The sequence below is a fragment of the Bos taurus genome, chromosome 1 (assembly GCF_002263795.3).
Source record: "Bos taurus isolate L1 Dominette 01449 registration number 42190680 breed Hereford chromosome 1, ARS-UCD2.0, whole genome shotgun sequence".
NCBI classification, from domain to species: Eukaryota; Metazoa; Chordata; class Mammalia; order Artiodactyla; family Bovidae; genus Bos; species Bos taurus.
In genome coordinates this window covers 63,264,334-63,270,640 of record NC_037328.1, presented here as the reverse complement: position 1 = coordinate 63,270,640, position 6,307 = coordinate 63,264,334, and positions in this window count along the sequence as shown.

The following is a 6,307-nucleotide window of genomic DNA, read 5'->3' as shown; positions in this document are numbered from 1 at the left end:
GTTGAGCTTTAAGCCAACTTTTTCACTCTCCACTTTCACTTTCATCAAGAGGCCTTTGAGTTCCTCTTCACTTTCTGCCATAAGGGTAGTGTTATCTGCATATCTGAGGTTACTGATATTTCTCCCAGCAGTCTTGATTCCAGCTTGTCCTTCTTCCAGTCCAGCGTTTCTCATGATGTACTCTGCACATAAGTTAAATAAGCAGGGTGACAATATACAGCCTTGACGTACTCCTTTTCCTATTTGGAACCAGTCTGTTGTTCCATGTCCAGTTCTAACTGTTGCTTCCTGACCTGCATACAAATTTCTCAAGAGGCAGATCAGGTGGTCTGGTATTCCCATCTCTTTCAGAATTTTCCACAGTTTATTGTGATCCACACAAAGGCTTTGGCATAGTAAATAAAGCAGAAATAAATGCTTTTCTGGAACTCTCTTGCTTTTTCCATGATCCAGCGGATGTTGGCAATTTGATCTCTGGTTCCTCTGCCTTTTCTAAAACCAGCTTCAACATCAGGAAGTTCACGGTTCACATATTGCTGAAGCCTGGCTTGGAGAATTTTGAGCATTACTTTACTAGCATGTGAGATGAGTGCAATTGTGCGGTAGTTTGAGCATTTTTGGCATTGCCTTTCTATGGGATTGGAATGAAAACTGACCTTTTCCAGTCCCGTGGCCACTGCTGAGTTTTCCAAATTTGCTGGCATATTGAGTGCAGCACTTTCACAGCATCATCTTTCAGGATTTGAAATAGCTCAACTGGAATTCCATCACCTCCACTAGCTTTGTTTGTAGTGATGCTTTCTAAGGCCCACTTGACTTCACATTCCAGGATGTCTGGCTCTAGGTGAGTGATCACACCATCGTGATTATCTGGGTCATGAAGATCTTTTTTGCACAGTTCTTCCGTTTATTCTTGCCATCTCTTCTTAACAGCTTCTGCTTCTGTTAGGTCCATACCATTTCTGTCCTTTATGAAGCCCATCTTTGCATGAAATGTTCCCTTGGTATCTCTAATTTTCTTGAAGAGATCTCTAGTCTTTCCCATTCTGTTGTTTTCCTCTATTCCTTTGCATTGATCACTGAGGAAGGCTTTCTTATCTCTTCTTGCTATTCTTTGGAACTCTGCTTTCAGATGCTCATATCTTTCCTTTTCTCCTTTGCTTTCTGCTTCTCTTCTTTTCACAGCTATTTGTAAGGCCTCCCCAGACAGCCATTTTGCTTTTTTGCATTTCTTTTCCATGGGGATGGTCTTGATCCCTGTCTCCTGTACAATGTCACGAACCTCAGTCCATAGTTCATCAGGCACTCTATCTATCAGATCTAGGCCCTTAAATCTATTTCTCACTTTCACTGTATAATCGTAAGGGATTTGATTTAGGTCATACCTGAATGGTCTAGTGGTGTTCCCTACTTTCTTCAATTTAAGTCTGAATTTGGCAATAAGGAATTCATGATCTGAGCCACAGTCAGCTCCCGGTCTTGTTTTAGCTGACTGTATAGAGCTTTTCCATCTTTGGCTGTGAAGAATATAATCAATCTGATTTCAGTGTTGGCCATCTGGTGATGTCCATGTATAGAGTCTTCTCTTGTGTTGTTGGAAGAGGGTGTTTGTTATGACCAGTGCATTTTCTTGGCAATACTCTATTAGTCTTTGCCTTGCTTCATTCGGTATTCCAAGGCCAAATTTGCCTGTTACACCAGGTGTTTCTTGACTTCCTACTTTTGCATTCTAGTCCCCTATAATGAAAAGGACATCTTTGTTAGTTCTAAAAGGTCTTGTAGGTCTTCATAGAACCGTTCAACTTCAGCTTCTTCAGCGTTACTGGTTGGGGCATAGACTTGAATTACTGTAATATTGAATGATTTGCCTTGTAAACGAACAGAGATCATTCTGTCGTTTTTGAGATTGCATCCAAGTACTGCATTTCAGACTTTTGTGTTGACCATGATGGCTACTCCATTTCGTCTGAGGGATTCCTCCCTGCAGTAGTAGATATAATGGTCACCTGAGTTAAATTCACCCATTCCAGTCCATTTCAGTTTGCTGATTCCTAGAATGTTGACATTCAGTCTTGCCATCTCTTGTTTGTCCACTTCCAATTTGCCTTGATTCATGGACCTGACATTCCAGGTTCCTATGCAATATTGCTCTTTACAGCATCGGACCTTGCTTCTATCACCAGTCACATCCACAGCTGGGTATTGTTTTTGCTTTGGCTCCATCCCTTCATTCTTTTTTTTATTTTTTATTAATTTTTTAAATTTTATTTTATTTTTAAACTTTACATAATTGTATTAGTTTTGCCAATTATCAAAATGAACCTGCCACAGGTATACATGTGTTCCCCATCCCTTCATTCTTTCTAGAGTTATTCCTCCACTGATCTCTAGTAGCATATTGGGCACCTACTGACCTGGGGAGTTCCTTTTTCAGTATCTATCATTTTGCCTTTTCATACTGTTCATGGGGTTCTCAAGGCAAGAATACTGAAGTGGTTTGCCATTCCCTTCTCCAGTGGACCATATTCTGTCAGATCTCTCCACCATGACCCGCCCATCTTGGGTTGCCCCACGGGCATGGCTTAGTTTCATTGAGTTAGACAAGGCTGTGGTCCTAGTGTGATTACATTGACTAGTTTTCTGTGAGTATGGTTTCAGTGTGTCTGCCCTCTGATGCCTTCTTGCAACACCTACCGTCTTACTTGGGTTTCTCTTACCTTGGGCGTGGGGTATCTCTTCACGGCTGCTCCAGCAAAGTGCAGATGCTGCTCCTTACCTTGGATGTGGGGTATCTCCTCACCGCTGCCCTTCCTGACCTTCAACGTGGGATAGCTCCTCTAGGCCCTCCTGCGCCCATGCAGCCACGGCTCCTTGGATGTGGGGTTGGTCCTCCTGGCCCCTGCCCCTGGCCTTGGGCATGGGGGCGTGGGGTAGCTCCTCTCGGCTGCCCCCCCCACCCCCCCGCCCTGACCTCGGATGCAGGGTAGCTCCTCTCGGCCGTTCCTGTGCCGTCACAGCCTGGCACTCTCGGCCACTGCACCTGACCTCGGACGTGGGGTAAGTCCTCCTGGCTGCCGCCCTTTGGGCATGGGGTCCTCCCGGCTTCTGCCCCTGACCTTGGACGTAGGGTGGCTCCTCAGGGCTGCGCTTAGTGCGCCGGTCGTTTGGTACAATCAATAAGTATAAAAATGTAAAATTAATCTGAAATCAAGGAATACACAAATATAAATCAAAGGCACTTAAAACTTGTGCCTCCATTATGTACTGAACTACATAATTGTGTAATCAAGTTACTCTTAAACTGTATTCATTGACTTACTGATTAACAGGTATGAGGGTTTTGGTCACTGGAACACTTGTTTCTTCAGGCTATTTTGTGGCCTTACTGGCAGTCTTTGCTCACTGATTTGTCTGGACATGCCAGACTACATCAGGGCAGATGCATCGGATGTGCTAAGATACGGCCCAATACCTTGAGATGCATCAACACGTAGCTTCCCATTCTGGTGTCCTGGCTTCTGGAAGAACAGGTGTGTTCCCTATAAGCAAAATAATTCCGGTAATTCAATTTTAGGCACAATTTTCTTTTAAAAAAATGTGATATGTTGGTAACGGTGTTTGCTGTCTTACTGAGTACATGCCTGACAGGTGGCATTGTTTTGACTAGACTCCATGAAAACTGAATGCACAGCTTTTAATTGTATACCACTGGTGACTGGAAGAAATATCCACAGGCTGCCTCCTGGCTGCACACATTTCAAACCTTTTTTCCCGTTATCCTGATACTTTGTGTATTGAAACCTGTAGGGCATGTTCATACCATAAACAGGCCCTCTGATACTCACTGCTTGCACCACCACACTGAGTGGGTTCATGCATCGAGAGGTACAAGTATTTTGGAATCTCTTCCCGTACCAGAACTTATTGTGAGCCACATAGTTTTTATCCCACCAAACCCAAATGAAGTAGATTCTCCATTGAAATTCTCTTTTGTAGAGGTCCCAAAATGCTCATAGTCACTCCAGCGCTATCTGCCACAAAAGTCAGACTTTAAATAGTTTTTAAAACACCTTACCTTTTCCAAATTTTATATAAATGTAACCACGTGAACGTATCTGTAGAACCTCTCATAGGGCTTGGTAGGAGCCCCATGTAAATAAAAGTCCCTGAATTCTAAAGTTGCATTAATTTCATGGCAAATCCATCCCTGGTATTAAAAGATTTATTTAAATAATTCAGGAATGGTTTCAATAGAAATCTTGTGACTCAGTTTTTCAATTATATTTCAGCAATCCAATATTACCTTTAACTGTCTTCTCTGTTTTCCCTATGAAATATTACTTAAATCTTTTATGATACATAGTTTTAACCATATTATGTTATTATTCCACATATGCTCCTAGAAGACAGTCCCTATTATAAATCTTTCTATCCTCTAATATACCAAACCTAGCATTCTGTATAGTCAATAGATACATAGTGAACTGCTTAGAAACAAATTGAATGGACAGAAAGTTGACTATATGCCTTTCCCCCATTGCTGTTACTTACATGTGTAACTGTGGATATGAGAAAATTAAGCACCAGATAGAACCAGGTGAGATGGTCTGAGTATTTAAAATTTCACAGTACAAATGACAGTTAATCTCATGACACTGCTTAGAGTTTCTACCATAGGATTGGTTGAAAATAGACATAACTGCTGGTTTTTGGACTTTGTGGGAACTGTAGTAAAAACTAATATGTACTGAATGATTATTTTGTGGCTGACACTGCCCTCAGGGCTTTTATAGGCATTAAGTCATTTAGCCATCAAAAGAACATTGTCAGGTAGATACTATTATTATATCCATTTTTATTCCAAGGCAACTTAGGCTCTGAGGTTACATAGTAAGTTGGAGAGTCGCTGCTCTGAAACACTTAACTCTGTTGTTTCACAACCAGAACATTTCATGTGAAAATCAAGAAACCAATAGAATTCCCTTGGCTTAGAATCTCTTCTGTTGGCCACCTGGTTGAAGTATTCTCACTGCCTCAGAGGCCCCCAAATATAATCATAGCATAGTAATCATTCCATAATTTATTTCAAATCCTCATACTGTATACTTATATGCAATTATATTTGTCAATTATTCCTGTATAAAGTTGGGGAAAAATAAGTAAGAAATTCAGGTTTATCTCCACTCCAACCAAAGCTCCAATAAGTCATGGTTTAGGAATAAGAAAAGTGGAAACATAAACCATAAGTATAGAAGAAAACATAGAGATATATTTCAGATGCTAGGAAGTAGATGGGCATGGAAAACAAAAGCACAAAAACAATATAAGTGCTATTCTAGACTCCCAGACAAATTTTGGAATAAGGGCACCAAATACATTTGAAAATGAGAGAGCAGGTGTGATGAAAACAGGAGAAGCACATAGAAATTGACATAAGAATCAGCTGAACAGATCCTTTGCCCTATATGGTACTTGACAATGATAAGTAATGAAGATCAGCTCTTCCAATGAGGTAAATACCTCTGTTGGTAAAGAATCCACCTGCAATGCAGGAGACCCCGTTTCGATTCCTGGGTTGGGAAGATACTCTGGAGAAGGAATAGCCTATCCACTCCAGCATTCTTGGGCTTCTCTGGTGGCTCAGCTGGTAAAGAATCTGCCTGCAATGCAGGAGACCTGGGTTGGGAAGATCCCCTGGAGAAGGGAAAGGCTACCCACTCCAGAATTCTTGCTGGGAGAATTCCATGGATTATATATTTCATGGGGTTGCAAAGAGTCAGACACAACTGAGTGACTTTCACACACACACACAAAAGGATAAAATGCAAAATTCATCTTAGAGGCATCATTACTACCTCATTCCATATGAGTTACATATCTTTTCACATGTTTAAGTGACACTTTGTATCCTTTATTTGTGAATTGTTTTCTTGTCTTTTCCCCATTTTCCATCAGATTTGTTTTTTTGGCCCCCAGTTTTGTAGAGTTCCTTATATATTTCTTATAGAGTTCTAATATCCATTTATGATAGATATTGCAAAGCTTTTCTTTCCGACATTGTCACTTGTCTTTAATTTTGTTTATGGTCTTTTGTCATTCAAATACATTAAAAAATATTTAATGTTGTTTATCTTTTAAAAATTGCCTCTGGATTTTGAATCCTAAATTATGAAGTCTTTACCTTGTTATTGTTGTTCAGTGGCTAAGTTGTGTCTGACTGTTTGCAACCCCGTGGATTATAGCACATCAGGCTTCCCTGTCCTTCCCTATCTTCTGAAGTTTGCTCAAATTCATGTCCATTGAGTTG